General features: G+C 45.3%; 1 protein-coding gene across 2 annotated transcripts in view; it reads right to left on the bottom strand.

Moving 5' to 3' along the window:
• LOC119187111 (uncharacterized) overlaps positions 1–19,687 on the bottom strand; it is a 70,169-nt gene extending 50,482 nt beyond the window's left edge. Inside the window, exons 1-2 of one of the 2 annotated variants that reach the window (XM_075885175.1) lie at positions 19,620–19,687; positions 9,728–9,815 (exon numbers count right to left, since the gene is read on the bottom strand). The gene's annotated coding sequence lies outside the window, so the exon portion shown is untranslated. Of the gene's footprint in view, positions 1–9,727; positions 9,891–19,619 lie in introns of those variants that run through there. The other variant, XR_012889394.1, reaches the window with a different exon arrangement.
• Between the last annotated feature and the right edge of the window lie 917 nt (positions 19,688–20,604).

A 20,604-nucleotide genomic window follows, 5' to 3' on the forward strand; every position in this document is an offset into this window, starting at 1 on the left:
AGACTTACGATCTGGATACTGGCAGGTTCCTATGGCAGAAGCTGATCGCCAGAAAACTGCGTTAATTACACCAGATGGCCTGTACGAATTTAACGTAATGCCATTTGGTCTTTGTAATGCTCCTGCCACGTTTGAACAGCTCATGGACAACACACTGCGTGGACTGAAGTGGTCTGTGTGTCTATGCTACCTCGACGACATTGTCGTTTTCTCTCCCGATTTCTTACGCATCTGCTTCGGCTCCAACTGGTTCCGACGTGTTTAACCAACGCTGGGCTCCAACTGAACCTTAAAAAGTGCCGCTTCGCCGCGCGAGAGCTGTCCATCTTAGGACACATCGTCTCCAAGCATGGTGTTCGACCCGACCCTGCAAAACCGCGAGCAGTCGCTGAGTTCCCGAAACCTACTACACTGAAAGAATTACGCAGTTTTGTCGGACTATGTTCGTACTTCCGGCGCTTCTTGCAAAATTTTGCATCGATCATGTCACCACTGACCAACCTCCTACGCGGTGATGCAGACCTTTCATCCTGGTCTTCTGACTGCGACGTCGCGTTTGCCACGCTCCGTAGTCTGCTAACATCTCCTCCAATTCTTCGGCAATTCGACCCAACAGCTGCAACGGAAGTTCACACAGACGCTAGTGGGGTTGGTCTAGGCGCCGTCCTCGCCCAACGCAAGCCGGGCTACTCCGAATACGTCGTCGCTTATGCGAGTCGCACACTTACTAAAGCTGAGGCCAATTACAGCGTCACTGAAAAAGAGTGCTTGGCGCTAGTGTGGGCGCTTCGCAAGTTCCGCCCTTATTTTTACGGTCGCCCATTCAACCAGGTAACGGACCACCATGCACTTTGTTGGCTCGCCACATTGAAAGACCCTTCTGGCCGCCTAGCTCGGTGGGCGCTGCAAATCCAGGAGTACGACATTCGTGTCATCTATCGCAGCGGACGCAAGCATTCTGACGCAGACGCCCTGTCGCGTTCGCCTTTACCTCCCGACTGGGCCTGCGGAACCACTGGTATCTGCATCGCATCTCTCGACCTCGACTCCTTTACCAGTGAACAACACAAGGACCCGTGGATCGCTTCTCTTTTTAACTGTCTTTCTGGATCGTCAACCACTGCGGTACCACAATCTCTCCGACGTCAAGCTGCTCATTTCGCCATTCGTGATCGGCTACTACACCGACGCAACTACGCCCCCGAAGGTCGTAAGTGGCTCTTGGTTGTCCCGCGCAGCTTGCGATCACAAATCTGCGCCTCCTTTCACGATGATCCCCAATGTGGTCATGCCGGAGTTTTCAAAACTTACGAACGCATTCGCCGTCGCTTCTACTGGCGCGGAATGTATAATTTCGTTCGAAAATTCGTTATGGGCTGTCCTGACTGTCAACGTCGCAAATCACCGCCTTTCCACTCGTCCGGTGCGCTTCAACCGCTTCCGTGCCCTGCCAAACCTTTCGATCGGATCGGAATTGATCTCTATGGCCCTCTACCGACAACATCAGATGAAAATCGGTGGATTATAGTCGCTGTGGACCATTTCACACGCTACGCTGAGACCGCCGCCCTTCCAAGTGCCACTGCGCGGGACGTAGCATCCTTCATTCTTCATCGCTTCATAATACGACATGGTGGACCTCGAGAACTACTAAGCGATCGAGGTCGAGCCTTCCTATTAGAAGTCGTCACGTCTCTGCTTTCTAAATGCCATGTTGTTCATCGCAAGACCACGGCATATTACCCGCAGACTAACGGGCTCACGGAAAGATTTAACCGCACCCTTGGCGATATGCTCGCCATGTATGTGACATCCGATCATACTAACTGGGATCGCATTCTTCCATTCATTACGTTCGCATATAACACCGCGGCACAGTCTACCACTGGATTTTCACCTTTCTTTCTTCTTTATAGACGTGAACCATCCCACACCATCGATACTCTCCTTCCATACCGTCCTGACGCATCCGAATTCCCATCTGTGTCCGAAGCTGCCCGAAATGCGGAAGAGTGCCGTGAGCTCGCACGCACCTTTACGTCTCGAGAAAGACAGCGCCAGAAAGAAAACAACGTCGACTCTTCCCAAAGCCCCAGCTATTCCCCGGGATCACTTGTATGGCTGGCTGTTCCTTACCAAACCCCCGGCATTTCCTCAAAACTCGTTCCAAAGTACGAGTGCCCATACCGCGTTTTGGAGCAAACCTCGCCGGTGAATTTTCTCATCGAGCCACTTTCCCCATCTGACGACATGCGCCGGCGAGGACGTGACATCGTCCACGTCGCCCGCCTTAAGCCATATTAAGGCCCTCTGCCTCCAGACTCTTAGGTCGCCAGGATGGCTCTTTTTCGGCGGAGGCAAATTGTGAAGAAGAAAGAGCGTCGTTGGCAAGCAACATCGCCACCGCTTGTGTACTGGGTGCTGGGCTTCGCTCGCTCGGCTCGTGCTGATCATCGCCGGCATCTGCTTGACCGTTGCTCTTGCACGATCGTGTTTCTTCGTAGGACCACCGTCGCAACAGTCGTCAATAAACCCTTTTTCAATATATATATATATATATATATATATATATATATATATATATATATATATATATATATATATATATATATATATATATATATATATATATATATATATATAACCTTTTCACCCAGCTTTCTTTCTTCAGATTTACACTACAATTTGATGTAATAACTTCTCCTGTACTTTCCTTGGTAAGATTGCCTGTTAGATCTCAATAATAATGTGTCAAAACGAGAAAAAGCGACCCCTTTGGTATAAACTTCTTTCCCTTATTCATTAACGAGGCTCTCGTACTGGCAGACTTGGTGCCGTTAGGTTGTATACGAGGGGCTATTTGTGGGCTGCCCGCTCGTAATAAGTTCACGTGTTACGTGATGCCACGCAGGCACATAAAAGGGTGTTCCACACTTGCTGCCACGGCTATGATGGCGCTGACTGACACTCCCATGTTTAAATTCACCTATATACCCAATAAAATGGCTGGATAGCCGCCGTGCTAGCTCAGTGGTAGAGCATCGAACGTGTCATTCGAAGATCGCAGGTTCGCTTTCTGCTCAAGGTAAGTTATCTTTTCACCCAGTTTTCTTTTTTTAGATTTCTTTAAATATACATTACAATTTGATCAAATAACTTCCCTCATAGCTTTCTTGACATTATTCCCTGTGTAGAGAGGAAGAAGATAATGTGCCGCAGTGGGTAACGCCTTTAGCAAGAGGAGCCAAGCACGAGCTGTTCCCCCGAGTGTTGTGTTTCCTGCATCGGTTGCTGCCGCCGGCTTTCCGCATCAATAGACCTGCTGAGCAAGTACTACTTACGCCAATAAACGCCATTTCACCTGTTAGATCTCAATAAATGTGTCAAAACATGGAAAAACGAACGATCCCTTAAGTGTACACTTCTTTTCCTTATTGATTAACGAGGGTCTCGTACTGGCAGACTTGGCACCTTAGGCTGTATAAGTGGGACTATCGGTCAGCTGCCAGCTTGTAATAAGTTGCCGTACTACATGACACCCAACAGGCTCATAAAGAGTGTGCCACACTTGCTGCCATGGCTACTGATGGTGCTGACTGACACTCCCACGTTTAAATTCACCTATATACCCAAAAAGTGGCTGGGGGGATAGCTGCCATCGTCGGTCAGTGGTAGAGCATCAAACGCGTCATTCCAAGGTTGCAGATTGGGTTCCTGCTCACGGCAAGTTATCTTTTCACCCACCTCTCTTTCTTTGGATTTCTTTAGATCTACATTACAATTCGATCTAATAACTTCCCCTATACTTTCCTTGGCAATATTGCCTGTTAAATCTAATTAATAATGTGTCAACACACGAAAAAACAAGCCCTTAAATATACACTTCTTTTTACTTATTCGTTAACGAGAGTCTCCTATGGGCAGACTTGGTGCCTTAGGTTCTATTCGAAGGACTATTGGTCAGCTGCCAGCTCGTAATAAGTTGACGTGGTACGGGACGCCACACAGGCACTTGATATATATATATATATATATATATATATATATATATATATATATATATATATATATTGTGTGCAGTATATTTTATGCATCCCATCGTTTTGCCTTTTACCTGTAAATACTCATCATCACCACTCAAGTTTGGGTTGTGCGCCACATACTCGAGAGAGCAAAGAAGCGTCTAGAGGATCCTGGACGCCACCATACAAGTGGTGGAGAGTACTGCCCTGTTCCTGCGTCTTCTCGCACTCTCGAACACCTTCAGTATCTTCTAGAACACATCCCTGGAGCTCCGTTCAGGCCCCCGCTTAAAGGACCGGGGTTCGGTGATGTCGCAAGCCGACCAGCCCAGCGCGGCAGCTTCGCCACCGCTTCCGCCGCCAAGAAACCCTTCTCACCTGGTCACCAGCCCTCAAAAGAAGTCTCTGCGGTTCGAAGGGCTTCTGGGTAGGACGTTGAAGACTGGCTCGAAGAGTAAGACTGCGTGAGTGCCATCAACAACTGGAACGAGCCTGCGAAGCTCACCCACGTTGCACTCTACTTGAGCGGAGTCGCAAAAACGTGGTTTTTCAACCATGCTACAGATTTTTTGACATGGCCCGCCTTTACACATCAGCTCTGCCAGACTTTCGCCAGCCCGTCAGTGCGCTCGGATATCGCCAAGAAGAGGCTTGGTGCACGTGTTCAACGCCCCGGTGAGTCTTGCATTTCCTACATTGAAGATGTTCTCGCCCTCCGCCGCCTCATCGGCAATCATATGGAGGAAAACGACCGTGTGTGTGATCTGCTAAAACACATTGCGACTGTCGCTTTCAATGTGGTTGTGGTGCAGAATCCAGAGACCGTAGCCGATGCTGTCGCTACCTGTCAGCGCCTTGAGGAGCTTCAGACCAGTCGGGTGCACCCTGATATGTCTGATCTGAGCTCAAGTTACGACACAACAGAGCTGCGTGCATTGATCCACTCTATCATCCATGAAGAACGTCATGCAGAGGCTTCACCTCGCCACCTTGACATTCGAACGACGCCACCTGCTACTAGTCTGCACGACGTCGTGAGGAAGGAACTGGCCTTGATGACTGGCACACCAGCTCCGAGCTCCCATTCCAGGCCCATACGCACACGTTGCTGCAACGACACCTGCGCCCCACCAAAGCCTTGCCTCGATGATTGTCATACCTGTTCTGAGCTCATATCCTTTGGCCATGCCAAGTTATTCTCAGGTTGCTGCTCAGACACCTGCACCCCTGCAAAGCCCAAGGCAGCTACCAGCGCCCGTAGTGAATGGTTCGCTCAACTCACTCGCACCGCGACCATCTTCCCAGCCTTACAACGCCTGGCGTATAACACGGCCAACTTGCTTCTATTGCGGCATCCGTGGTCATATTTCAAGGTTTTGCTGATGCCGTCAGCAAGACGAAAGACAAAGCTACGATGACTTTGAACGGGACGACTTCTACCCCACTGGACCACCTATCTCCAATTGTATCAGAACAGCACACGTCGGTCGCCATCTCCGCAGTACTTCGGCTCAGTTGGCAGTTCTCGTGTCTCGCGTCGTCGCTCACCTTCACCGATGCGGCGTTCCTCTTCTCTACTCCGACCTTCTACTTCGATTCCCGACCACCAGCTGGAAAACTGAACAGTGCAGCTTCGGGAGCGAAAGCTGCATCCTTCAAACTGCGTCAAACGCCTCCGGACCGCCCATCAAATGTTATATTGGTGTATGTTGAAGGTATACAGACAAAGGCACTGGTAGACACAGGTGCATCACTTTCCACAATTCGTGCAGACTTTTGTGCCCGCTTGAAAAAAGTTAGGACTCCATAAGATGGCCCTCCCCTTCGTTGCGCAGATGGAGTCCCTATTCAGCCTTCATGTGTTTGTACAGTTCACGTTTTCATAGATGGCATCCTTCACATTCTGCTTCTTGAACTTCCTTTTTGCATTCGCACAGTCATTTTAGGATGGGAATACCTTTCTTCGGCATCAGCTTTCATATCGTGTCGTCAGCGAGTAATTCATATGTCAGATACTGAGAGTTCATCCGATGTCCATCCATACAGCTTCCGTTTCGTTGCTGCCGCTGATTGTTTCATTTCGCCAGAAGATCAACAAATTCTCACGATCGCGTCGGATACTACAGTTACCGGTGACGTGTTCATAGCTCAATCAGTTCACTCCAAACCTGCGGGGCTTACCATTGCACGCGGCCTTGTGCGGTAAACGACGGTAAAGCATTGGTCAACGCCTTGAACCCAACTTCTTCGCTAGTGATGCTGCACCAGGGCACTGTTGTGAGCTGCTTCGCTGACAGCCAGTCTTTTTCGCTGGTTCCTCTTTACGCAGAATCACCGTCTTTTTCTGTTACAACTGATATCGAGGCTACCGCTGTTGCTTTAAATGCTACCACAAGTTCTCACCTCACTCCAGAGCAAAAGAGAGACCTTTTATACCTTCTCCAAAAGCACAGCCTTTCATTTGACGTACATTCCAAAGTTCTGGGCCACACCTTCGTGGCAGAGCACAGCATCGAAACCGTAGGCAGCTCCATTGTACGCCGCCGCCCATACCGACTGTCTTCGGCGGAACGGCCAATCATTGAGAAAAACGTCGCCGACATGCTCAAACTGCATATTATTCGACCTGCATCCAGTTTTTGACCGTCTCCTGTGGTGTTGGTCCGGAAAAAAGATGGCTTTGTCTGCTTTTGTGTTGATTACAGAGCGATAAATAAGATCACGAAAAAATATGTGTATCCGTTGCCCCGCATAGATGATGTCCTTGACTCTCTAAAGGCACAGTATATTTCTTCAGACTCGACCTCCGATCCGGGTTCTGGCTAATACCAATGCGCGAAGCAGACAAGGAGAAAACAGCGTTTGCAACGTCTGAAAGGATTTACGAATTTATACCCTTTGGCTTATGCAACGCTCCAGCAACATTCGAGTGCATGATAGGTACTGTCTTACGTGGTCTCAAGTGGAAAACGTGCCTATGTTATTCAGACGGCGTCGTCGTTTATTCTTCTACTTTTCCTTAGCATCTTAAGCGTTTGGACAAAGTTCTAACACGCATTTCACAAGCTGGCAAGGTAGACGCAATCCCACTTTGCCAGTACAAGCATCAAAGTATCGGGTCACCTTGTCAGCAAAGGTGGCGTTCGACCCGACCCCGACAAAGTTGCTGCCGTAATGAGTTTTCGACGTCCGGGCAGTCAAAAACAATTGCGAAGTTTTGTGGGTCTGGCGTCCTACTTCCGCCGCTTCATCAGTCACTTTGCTGCCAATGCGGGGCCGTTACACAAGCTTCTGACGTCGGGAACGACCTTTACTTGGACTGACGAGTGCTAGTACGCTTTCCGAGCCCTTAAGCGTGCTTTGACATCAGACCGCGTCCTCCGTCACTTCAATGTGAGTGCATCCACTGTCCTGCACACAGATGCCAGCGGCCATGGAATCGATGCTGTCCTTCTCCAGCGCGACGACACTTCACCTGAGCGAGTAGTTGCGTATACCAGCCGCGCTCTAACACCTGCGGAGCAGATTACTCGATAACAGAGCAGGAATGTCTCGCTGTCGTTTGGACCATCCAGAAGTTTCGACCTTATCTGTACGGACGCCACTTCACTGTAATTTCAGACTACCATGCCCTATGGTGCTTGTCCTCGCTGAAGAATTTTTCTGGGCGCCTCGGTCGCTGAATACTCCTTTTGTAAGAGTACACTTTTGGTGTTGTGTACAGGTCTCGCAAACAGCATCAGGATGCCGATGCTCTCTCTCGCTGTCCTCTGCCACTTCCATCTGCAACCATGCATCCTTAATGCCCCTCAGGTGATGAAGCGGTTTCCTCTGCAATCACGTTATCACCCCTGGCAGTTGCTGGGTCGCCATCTTTAAACAGCAGCGCTCAGTTTGCCGCGTGCCAACGTGACGACTCCTACTGTAACCACATCATTGAATACTTGAATGCCTCGCCTTCTCCACCTAATGCCAGACTATGTCATCAGCTACGGCAGTTCAAGCTAGAGAACAATGTCCTGCAGCGTTATACTTACAATGCGGATGGGCATCGGTAGGTGCCAGTACTTCCCCGTTCACTGCGAAAACAAGTTCTCGAAGCATTGCACGACGACCCATCAGCTGGACACTTAGGATTTCAGAAGACCTACAACCGCGTTAGAAGCCGTTTCTTCTGGCCTGGTCTTTCTACCTTTGTGGCTATTCATGTCGCTTCTTGCGTACTTTTTGATTGCCGGAAACGACCAACTTCAGCTCCTGCTGACCTATTACAACGCATTCTATGTCCCGATACATCTTTTGTCGTTGTCGGAATATACCTCGTCGGAGCACTTCCCGTAACACCAGCGGGCCACCGCTAGATCGTCACAGCCGTCGACCACCTCACACGATACGCGGACACCACTCCTCTACGCACTAGCTCTACCTCAGACGTTGCCGCCTTCTTATTAGAAGCCATTGTGTTGCGTCGTATTGCACCTCGCGCGTAGCTGAGTGACTGAGGCAAGGCCTTCCTGTCAACTATTCTTGACGAAATTCTAAAAACTTGCGGCACAGTTCACAAGACTACATCCACTTACCACCCGCAGACAAATGGCCTGACAGAGCGATTCCACCGGACCCTAATCGACATGATATCCATCTACATCGGACCGAACCACAATAACTGGGACAAAATCTTGCCGTTCGTAATGTTTGCACACAACACCGCTGTTCGACGAACCATCGGGTATTCTTCTTTCTTCCTCGCCAATGGTCGTGCGCCTTCATTCACTATTGACGCTTCTTTCTTCAATGTAACGACAAAAACGTCCACGACTACGCCAGAACATTTCGTCTCCAGGCTCGCTGAGGCACAGCAACATGCTCAACTCAACACGGAGGCCAGTCAACAAGACCGCAATTAACGATGTGACAGCTTTCGTCGAGACATCACCTTCCGTCCTGGAGATGAAGTATTACTTTGAACGCCTGTTCGAACACCCGGATTGTGTGAAGAGTTTCAGCCACGCTTTCTGGGACTTGACCTTATTTGTGAACCAACATCTCGTGTCAATTACCTTGTCACTCCCATCAAGGGTTCCTCGGACCGTCGTTACCGTGCCTCCGAGATAGTCCACGTTTCACGTCTTAAACCCTTTGTTCGCTGTACCTTTCCCGCCTAAGTCTCGGCCGGACCGGCTGCTCAAGTTCACGGGGAAAATGAGTGTGAGCATTATTTATGTGTCCCATCTTTTCATCTATACATACTCATCATTACCACTCTAGTTTAGGCTGTGGAGCACACACTAAAGAAAATAAAGGAATAAAGGAGAGTCTTCCGTTTTTAAGGTAATATTTTGGCTACACACAAATTCGGACGCCAATACAAAGGTTTGTATTGTTGGTAAAACTCAATACACGATTTCTTAATAACGCACTTCTAGGTATTGGGAAATGCGCAGACTTTTACAGATAATATATTGTCACGTGCTACAAAAAGACACCGTCACTAGTGGCCAAGTGGCAATATGTAATAGTAGTAGTAATAACACACGCGATTAAAAGCAACTTTCTATGAGGAACTTTTGATGACTACACACAGCTGATATTTCGCTGCAGCAATATGTGACTTATTTTTATGACATGATGCGTTACATGGTGCTACTTTCATCTGAGACTTTCTTCAATGTTTTCTAAGCATCAATAAGAAACTTTATGCTTACGTTTTTTTCCTTCGGCAGAAATGATAAACACTAGAAAAGAGATGAGCAAGGCTAATCGGAACGACAAATACTTGTGGGTCATTACTTACTGTAAAGAGAAAAAAAAGCATTATTATCTTTGTTGAAGCAATCACGGCAATCGTAAGAAGCGGAGTAATCAGTAAAAGTGTTTTCATTCAGTGACAACTTTAACTTATTCAGGGTAGGGATCATGCATTGAATTTTCCTTTTCAAGAAGGTCACAAAAATAAGTACGGGAGGCGACTCAGAAAGAAGGCCTAGATTTCCCACGATGAGGCCAAGACCCAACGAACTATAGCACTAGTTTAAAGAAATGTCTCTTTCTTCGCCTGCACATTTGATTGTTGTTACCATAACCTCCTTTAAGCCACACTACCAATTATTATGTATAATTAGGTGCTAGCTTGCGTACAAGGATAAAAGCAATGAATGTGATAGCAATAATTTCTAATGTCATGCAAACATTAGCCGGCCACTCAAAACTTGCCACCAGCCAAAAGCACAAAGGTCAAAGGAAAAAAAACCAGACATATATACGCAACGAGTGTAGTAAGTAGTCTTTGAGCTCGACAGATACATTTTGCTGCTATATTACACGGAAGCAGGCACAGTAAAATATTACGGCATATCCAAGAAGTGAATAGTTATGAATGGGCGAAGCAGCGTAACGGTGTTAACATGAATGACCCATCACATTCACTACTCACGCATGCACATGAGTGCCAAAGCACGTATACATTTATATAAAATAATTACTGGTCATAAATAGTATGCTGTGTTTAGTTGGGAATTTTCATACTTCAATATTACAACTTCGTGGTATCTAATCTAGCCTAGGGTTGGCAAAGATGAGGTCTCTGCACATTTTTCTGGTGGCTGGGGGGTGTTCCAATCATAGTAAATGCATCGTAGAGCATATCCAGACGCCGTATACCTGCACAATGCAGTAGTTATCCGTGGTCATTCTGGTTTACTTCCATCGCAATCAGTCAGATCGTCATCAGCTCACAGTATCTTCCATGAGCTGTGCCGCGACGACAGAAAGAGAATTGGTGGTCTGGACGCACTTGTTCCTCATCGTCATCGAAGAATAACTATGGACATTGCTCGACCGCATAGTTGAAGAATATGCAGGTGCTGACGCTCGCCCACAACAACATGTTGAAAAGCACAATTCCAGTACGTTTAGATAAAAGTCGGGGCGTTATCAGTTATCTCGCCACTTCATCGGTGCCTTCTTAGATTTCGCTACGACGAGCATGTTCAGTAGTCTCAGCAAAATGCTCGGCAGAATTGCAGGCTGCTGATTCTGCGTCTTTTCGTTTGCATGTGTGAGTGCGCAGTATTGAAGCCAGTTTTTTTTTCGCGTATGTTTAATGTCATTCTTGATTGATAGATCTGTGGGATTCAACGTCCCAAAACCACCACATGATTATGAGATACGCCGTAGTGGAGGGCTCCGGAAATTTCGACCACCTGGAGTTCTTAACGTGCACCAAATATGAGCACACGGGCCTACAACATTTCCGCCTCCATCACGAAATGCAGCCGCTGCAGTCGGGATTTGATCCCGTGACCTGTGGGTCAGCAGCCGAGTACCTTAGCCACTAGACCACCGTGATGGGGCCAAGTGGGCCTAAGAAAACGCGAAATATTGGCTCTGATGGAATGTCAAGTGGTTGAAGGCATCCGGCGGGAAGGGCTTATAGTGTTCTGCGGACCTGACATTTATCACAAGCCAAAACGTATCTTCTGACGCAACGTGCGAGCCCTTGCCAAAAGAAGCGTCGCAAAGAAGATATTGCAAATCATGCGATTTTCAAGGGACCACAGATAATGGAGCGTCGTGTTTCGATACCCGAGCCGTGCATTCAGTATGGCCCAACGTAAAAAAAATTGCGGACCCCTAGCTTGTAAAAATTGTGCTGAAAATAATGTTTTTCTAACATACACCTGCCATTGTGGGAGCTGATGTATCTTGTTGGCATGTAAAGAAGTTGATATTATTGCCACAGGACGCAAATAAAGTTATATTTAGGTATAGCGCTGAAGTGCCGTGTAATATTTGTACGAAGTTTTCCGGAATAATGTATTAAAATGAAAAGTTGGGAAAGTTGGTTGACGACACTCTTAGTTGGCGTGCCGAAACATTATCAGCATACATTTAAGAAACACTCACAAGATCTGCCAATTACTCGCGTCCGAGGGTGTGAAGGCGAAACGTAATATTTTATTCGAGCAATCCAGCCATCCCTGCTTCACTTTAGAGGCTTGAAAAACCTTTGTTCTTCATTACCCTCCGAATCGAATTGGTTGCAAACTTTGCGCACTTTATTGAGTCTTGCACTGTGTCCGGTTATTGGTGCACCTTTGTGAGAGTAACGGTGTGGTGGGCTAGCGCAATCATGACGTTATATTTCAATATGGTTCATTGAGCGAGTTGGCGATACATAACTATTTCGAAATGAGAGTACCCTACTTAGACGCGTCTCTCTTTACTTCCCCGTCTGAGTAGTGTGCTCTCATTTCAAAAGACTTATATTTCAAGGTAATCAGGTGATGACGATTTTTCGCAACACTTCAGCTGTTGCCTAAGCCGTCATCCCGCGGAGAATTGCTGGCAGAGAAATCCACCGCGAGGCTGACGAATTATCATTCTGAAACACCTAATATGATGCTGGCCATGAAGAACCGCACCATAAATAAGTCTCTTGGGGCGTGCTCGGACAAAGTAGAATATACTAGGTAGAGACTGGCACCTTGCATGTTGACGCATGCATTATATGTTCTAGTTATGAATTATTATTTCTCTGTTCTGATACCCAAATTTATGATGTCAATGAACTCTCCAAGAAGGTGACACAGCCTGGATGTTACCCTAATAAATGTTGAAGCTCTATATGGCTTGCTGAAAATGAACGTGCAGTGTTTTTCAAACCCCCGGATAAAGGTAATTCAAACCATATACAATAAAAGCTTAAAGCAGATCATGGATTTCGCACAAGGGGCAATTTTCTCCTCACCAAGCACTCTAAAAATACGGCAAGAGTATATATTAATAACAAAATCGCTCCGAGAAATTGATAACAACACCAAAAAAAGTATTTACTTGAAAAAAAAGTGGAATAGAAAAGCATGCAGCAATGGTTCTATTTTTAAACAACGGTTTTATTATATAGAACTCGTACATTGTTGAACGCTCCTGCGAGAGGTAACAATGTGCTTCCGGCTATTTCGTTAAAAGAATGCCGGACAGATGCTTTTGTTACACATGCAATAACTTAGGCGCTGTGCTAAGCAGCCTGCTGAATATTTTCCAGTGCAAGCTTCACGAAGTTCATGCTGTGCGTTCTTATCAGTGACGTCAGCGGAGGGACTCGGGGCTGCTATGCAGTGAGCGCTCGCAAGCGTGTTATAACGAAGTAATTCTCTGTTTAATTAAGCTGTTAGGAGCTCCTTATGTTGCCCTGCTTAAACTGTTCATACTTAAATATTAGGTTGAATCGAATCTCAATCAAACAGTACAGATACAGAATAGTGCCAAAAATATCAAACCGGTTATCTCATACAAGAAAACTTACTGAGAATTGAAAGAAAGAACAAGACATGACGTGCCATCACACCCTCCAGCAAATAACACGGTGAAAGAGTGCAACCAAAGGAGTACGAATTGGAATGCAGAAACACAGGCGGTTCCACACGAACGAGTTTCAGGCTCTCTCATCGTCATACTGCATTGCTTTATCGGGCTGCAAAGATGCGTTTACGTGGCAACTCCGAATCAGGAATGAAATTTTATCGTGGAAAAAAAATCATCAATACGGTAATAATCTACAGCTCCATATTCTTTCCAGTACTTAAGAGCTCATTTATTGAGATCAGGGGCTCATTGCAGTATTTTGGAAATTTTTTATTATAATGTCTAGGCTCAGTGTGCTAGTTGTTTCTGAACGCAAGCAGTTCCAATACTGTACCTTGGCTTTCATTGGTGTAGCCATGACGTTTAAAAACGACATAACGACCCTCATTGTGAGCATTCAGTCACTTTCGAAATCGGATATCGGTGAATTTTTTATTTAAAGCCAAGTGCATACAGCTTTAGTGTTCGTTTTAGAAACCACACATCCTAGCAAAGTTGTAGCATTGGCTTTTCTAGGGTTTTTGAAATTTGTTCTGTATATCTGTTAGAATCGTCAAATACCAACTACTCAAAGTTGGATTGAATTATTCGATGAAGTAATATTTGCTTCCATTCCGAAACTCGAATATTCGCACACTTCTAATAAGATAATTTGACGAAGGCATTCTACGCCATCTACTGCAGAAACTTCCCCGCTGGCACAAAGTTTAGTTAACAATATCATCCATATTCTCTAGTTAAGTGGTTATTGTATGCACACCTGTGGGAGGCTTTCTATTCATGGGATAGCTAGCAAGGTTTTGGTGCTCTCAAAATAGTTGCTTGACGACCTTTTGTAGGTATGCCGCTGTAGGCTTTGGTGCCGGTGTAAGCTGTGGGGATTTTCGAACCAATTCATGGTATGAATCTGAAATTCGCCAAAGGGTAATATTCGGGGAGAATTTTGAGTATCTGGCGTTTGAGACATGTGTCGTACAAAAAGTACATTGTGCAAGGACGAAGAGCGTGAATAGGATCGGGCGCTGTCAAGGAGCGCAAGGCGAAGGAAGACGCCTAAACTTCCCATGAAATGCTTATTGGAGCCATTTCCGACCATCAGAAGTGACAATAACCAGATTTCCCTGCCAGGACTCCTCAGTAAATTTATATATAAACAGGGTCGGTCTGACGATATTGATTGATAAGTAGCGTCTAACGTCCCATAATCACCATATGATTATGAGAGACGCAGTAGTGGAGAGCTCCGGAAATTTCAACCCCCTGGTGTCCCTAACGTGAACCCAAATCTGAGCACACGGGTCTACAGCACTTCCGCCTCCATCGGAAATGCAGCCGCCGCAGCCGGGATTCGATCCCATGACCTGCGGGTCAGCGGCCGAGTACCTTAGCCACTAGACTCTCGTGGTGGTGCTGGTCTGACGATACCACCCCTCGGTCAATTCACCGGAGAATCAGAGAATACTCTCACTACTTTCTCTTTAGTCTATTCTATTATGAGAGCATGACTTCTCATTGGTCCCCTTTCAAAAACAGTCTTATTCTTAACTAAAGGCATTGTGTTGGGCTTCGGCGCTTCAGGTTTAGAATACTCCCACAGGGATGTGTTTGATGGTGCGTGAAATTTCATTCAAACTACCAAACGAGCAGCATTTTAGTTTTGCCTTCAAATGTTTGTTTTTAAAATGCAGTAAACATAACTACCCTCTTCTAAATTGTTCTAATTACGTATTTATGGCAGTCTTATATACGCGCTCAAAATTATACTACTCGTAGCCTAAATATTTGTAATCCGAATGATTACCAATTTATTCTGATTTTTTATTTTCAAGTCTTTGAACATTTTCGAATGACCTTTCACATTTCAAATGTTCATACTTGGCCAACCTTCTAGAGTGGGTACGTGCCATTACTTTTTTAGGAAAAAAACAAACGAGGGATGCATTCGTAAAGAAAAGGCTGTAGTAGACATCTTCTGTCCTTCAATGAACTGGTCTTTTTTTAGTTCGCTCGCCAGATTGTACTCTTATATTCATTGCTGAAATATTTGCTATATTTCTAGCACTTCTTATAATACCTACAAGAGAATCAGAAGCAGTCATACTTACTGATTCTCTCTCAGTATTCACTGCATTCTCTGAACCAACCAATTTACCACTAATGAGTGTGATTTGTATTTAATACTCATAAACCTTAGAAAATTTCCCTTGCTATGGGTAGGTGGCCATGGCGGGATTTCATTGAGTGAGATGGCAGACTTGCAGGTCAAAGCATCTTCAGGGGGACCTCTGTTCTCTATTTTACCTGAGTTTGCTTATGTAACAGCCCTACCATATAGAAATGCTTGTCTGCACAAGCAAATTGACAAGTTATCTTGCATAAACTGAGAGACTTCGTACACCTAAAATTTTGCTAGAATAAACAGTAGTGTGTATTTCGGCAATTATAAATCACAATCACCAGATTACACCGCAGGATTTTGCAACTCAATTATTACTTTCATATTGTGAACTCACAGAATCTCTGATATGTTTCTTTTGCAAGGAACCAGAAACAATGCAGCACTTATTCAGTCGTCAATGTTCTTATCAAAGGAAAATATATTTTGTCAATTCAATTGAAAATCTGGGTCTAGAAATAAACGTGGCAATAATTTTGTCCTCAGGGGGAATTAAATTCGGCAGTAGCCACAGGAAGGTTCGCTCTGCTTTGTTTGCGTGCATATGGAAACAAAAAGATTACCTTCTTAGTCTATTCTATTACCTTGTTAACTTCCTTGCTAACTTCCTTAGTCTTGGTAACTACCTTGTTAACTATTACCTTGTTAACTATACGCTTGTCTGCCTGAGTGCTCGTGTACCAATTTCATACGTTATTTACGATTTGTTTTTGTTTTTATTAAATTGCATTGGATGTTATGAAATACACAACCAACTAACATAAAAATCCTGCCACTCAGTTCTTCGCCCATTTTCCTTTGTGGGTGAGTGCCAGCAATACGAAAATATCATCGCCACCACCACCACAACCACCAACACCACCATCATCATCATCATCATCAAAATCATCAAAGGTCATATCAAGAACAGCCGGCCTGGTACACAGGCGTTTTCTCTTCTTCCCTCTTCTTACATCACAATGGCGCAATCGAGATGACCTGGCCCTTCTTGAGAGCCAGACAGGATGTCATCGATAGGCTTTACGATTTGACCCACACGGCCATAGAGTCTGGGGAGTCGGCTGAGAAGGACATCCAGGACATCCAGGCAGTGTATAAAAGTTTTCTGTAACCCAGCTGCACCGACGGGCAGCTGGGTTACAGAAAACTTTTATACACTGCCTTCCTGCTGTCTCGGCACAGGACGCCGTGACCACGCGGCCCTGATGATTTTTATGCGGGCGCTACTGGCACGGCTACAAGGGCCGCCCACAAGCACCGCTTCAAGGCATTCAATTTTAGAAGTGACAACTTCCGACAGTTCGAGCCCTTGTTTAGGTCACCGGGAACTCACGGCGCCAGTGGATACTGAAGCAATGCGAATAGCACTGCTTGGACGGCATGCCTCAGTAACCCTTCAGCCTTGGACCAAGCCACCTCTATGTGGCCTTGGCAGCGCCATGTTGCGTGTGGGTGATATGCACGTGCAGCTACACACCAAAGCCAGAAGCAAGTTACTTGCCACCATTCCCGTCTTCGAGGAGCTACTCTCCAACCCGGTTCACAGAGCGGACTACATCTTCTCTGGTCAAGATCAAACCAACGTAGAAGTTGATGGCGTCGACATCCACGGCTTGATCCCGAGTAGTTCTCCGGATCAAAGCTCCCAAAGTAAGCAAGCAATGCTGCTCGCGATATCACCCGTACTCGAAAGGAACAAAGCAATTTTTGCCGATAGCCTGGCACAGCTTCTCTGCACTGGCATACTTCCACATCATATACCCATTGAAAATCGTCCGCCGGTGTTTTGCCGTGAGTGAGGTATGCAGAAAGGCAGCAGACCTTGATTGCCAAATAAGTAGAAGAAATTCTCACCGCTAATGTAATCAGGCCGTCTGCTAGCCCTTCGGCTGCACCTATATTTTTAGTCCGCAAGAACAACGGCAGTCTACGATTTTTTGTAGAAGACAGGAAGCTAACACAACATACCGGACGCATACCCATTTTTAAGTATTGACGACGCTATTTATGCCATAATAAACTCAAGGTTCTTTTCATAGCTTGATTTGAAGGTGGAGCATTGGCAGATCAACGTAGTTGAAGAGGATACGTGCGAGACGGCTTTTCGTACCTTTTCTAGCCTGATGAGTTTATCCGTATGCCTTTCAGGTTGCGAACGGCCACGAGTACGTTCTGATGGGCCTTGAATACAGTACTGCGTTCGCTGAAAGTCCACGCCTGTACTGTATATCTCGACGACATTCTTGTTATCGGACGCTGGTAAGGAGTGCAATGGGAAGGAAGACGAAGATGAGAATAAGAACAGCCGCCCTGGCATACAAGCGTGGTCTCTAGTTCCCTTTTGTAACGTTACAATATCTATTCTTTATTCACGCCAGCAAAGGACGCCAATCATGGACGTCATTTGAACGTGCATTGTGGCGTTTAGCAACGCAAAGCCAAGAATGCTAAGTAAGAATGGCGTTTAAGTATGTGCGTCTTGTTGCGGCTATAGCACAGTGAGTGAGCACTTTCACTTTGCTCCGCATAAATGTTGACAATCGCGTGGGTTACAAGTAACCCAAATCCTACTTTTCTTTTATTTTCACTCCATGGAATTTCCTCAGTGGCCCTTCTACTCAAGAATTTGGTGACTTTCACGCAAGGTTGGCACTCGAGCTTCGATGTCCCACTAGGTGACCACAGACATAAGTGAGCAACAGTGGTTAATGAAAGCACGGGACCCCGACAGGTCATGAGCACAAGAAACTTTTCGTGTGCAGAGGCGTGCGTCACAATCTCGGTAGCGCTCTGAAAAGGGTGCCACGTAACTTACACATAGTTTGTAAAACGAGGAAACATTACACTAGTTTATCAGACTTGATTAATAAAGCAACAAAAGTATGCAGGCGAAGGACAAAACAGATTATATGCATGTGTGCATGTATATAGGCTTCACTTACTTCATAATGTATGAACACTGTTCGAATCAGGCGTTCCAATGCGTCACAATTTTTCAAGACATCTTTAAAGACAATAAAATTCTGCCATCGAAGTGGCTGGCGAAGTACAGTTCCTTGGTAAATGATCAGTTCAGTCATAAGTACTGCCAACTTTCACTAGTTTTTGTTTCATATCAACTGAAACAGGAATACTTTTATGCGATCGCTTGTCGCAGTCAAGAACTGAGGGCCTATCTTTCAGAAATTTCAATTTAGGAATTTACGCTGCCCTTCTTCAGCTGTTTCATTTTTCCTATGGCAGTTATGTCATTTATAACACAATTCTCATACCTGAATATGTTATAACTTCCTATTTAGGCCTGGAAAGTTTGTCTCATTCCAGTCCTTTAAATCTGTCATATCTTTTTCACATGTTTACCTCATAATAGTAGTTATGATTGCAGGGTGAACGTTGCTCTCGATTGTAGCATCTTCGCATTTCTCCAGCAGTGAAGTGTCGACAATATTAAGAGATTAGAAGGACATGCACTGCAAGTCCTATGCGTATCTGTGGCCACAAAATTGTTAAGGGTGTTTTCTTGCTCATTAAACATAAATGTCCCTGCACTTAAAGCGAAAGCTTTCGTTAGCGTTCATTAAGAAGAAGTGCCCGGCTTACGAAAGGTTAAAAAGAAGTATAAGAAGAGGAAAACGAAGTATACAAAAAGAAGGATACGAAAAGGTTAAAAAGACCGATAGGGCTGATAACTGAAAAATAACATTCTACTTTAGGACTATATATCTATCCGTGCATGTGATTTGGTGTGCTTAGAACACTGCCTATCGTATGTCATAAAAATCTGTGTGTGTGGTTTTCGCGTTGTCTTCTTTTCGGCTTGTATGATAGTTTTGTGCGTATAATTCTCCTGTTCTTGAGGATGTAACGTTCTCATCTCCAGTTCCCACAATAACAGTGCTACCTTGAGTTAGCCTACGCTACCATATAACATTTTACAAAAGCGTAGTGCAGGTACGACAAACGCAGCTCTTCTAGACCTCATATCGCTATCGTGAAGGTAGTTGTGTAAGCGTACTTCAAGTATTCCCAAAAAACGTCAGCACAAGAAAACTTACTTTGGAAGGAGTCGCAGTGACGAATGCTTGCTTAGTTTCTAAAAGCAGCCGTCGTGCTTAAAATTCGCACTTTTAAGGCAGGATACTTCACCTCCTATTTCAACAACAATGACCTATTTTGTGGTTTTACAATGCTTTTCGCTGCTTTGATGTATGTTCGTTTGCCTATGAATATATATGAAGATGTGGCTTTTTTGTACACATGCGCACATGCGTAGCCAATGTTTTCATGCAGATAGGGACAGATCCTGATAGTCTTATACATTTAATAAGCAAATCGTATGAGGTTTTTTTCTGTCGAGGGCAGCTTACTCATGTACACCAAGCTTACAAGCGCTTGTGCAGAACTGGAGCATCGCCTCGTCAATTCAAAAGAAGCTAACATAGATGCCGTGCCATTCTATGTAAAAAAACTGCAATGACGAGCAAGTTGTCATAATTTTATTTTTGCCGTGAACGCATCCGAGTAAGTACAATAGATACAAGAGTAAATCGCCATCAGTATACATATAATGAGTGAAGTAAAAATGACAGGCCCGAAAAGCAGTGGTTACTTTTTTTTTTTTGCTTTGCTGGGCGCAAGTGATGGCTGGCTACGCCATAACAATCTAAAAAATAAGCGAGTTAAGACTCGTAAAAAAAATAACTACGTACAACAGAGGTAATAGAGGACAGAAGAAAGCGCAGTATGTTCACCAAGTTGAAAAAGTGCAAGTGAACAACAAAGTATTGACTGCTTAACTAGCTTGTATAACGCCACACTCTAGTGCTACAGAAGAACTTTAAAACGGTTGTGGAAACCTTTAATCAACGATTAGGGTTAGGCACTGTCTATACCAGCCTTTCCTTTTTCACGGAAATGATGGTCCTAAAAATTATGAAGGAAATTCAATATTTGTTGAAGAAGACATACATCAACTCCTCCTAGAATGGCCCCACTACGATAAACCACCAAGGCGCCTATTTTGTAGGACTTGATTGTGTT

Source organism: Rhipicephalus microplus, unplaced genomic scaffold (assembly GCF_043290135.1).
Source record: "Rhipicephalus microplus isolate Deutch F79 unplaced genomic scaffold, USDA_Rmic scaffold_75, whole genome shotgun sequence".
Classification (NCBI taxonomy): Eukaryota; Metazoa; Arthropoda; class Arachnida; order Ixodida; family Ixodidae; genus Rhipicephalus; species Rhipicephalus microplus.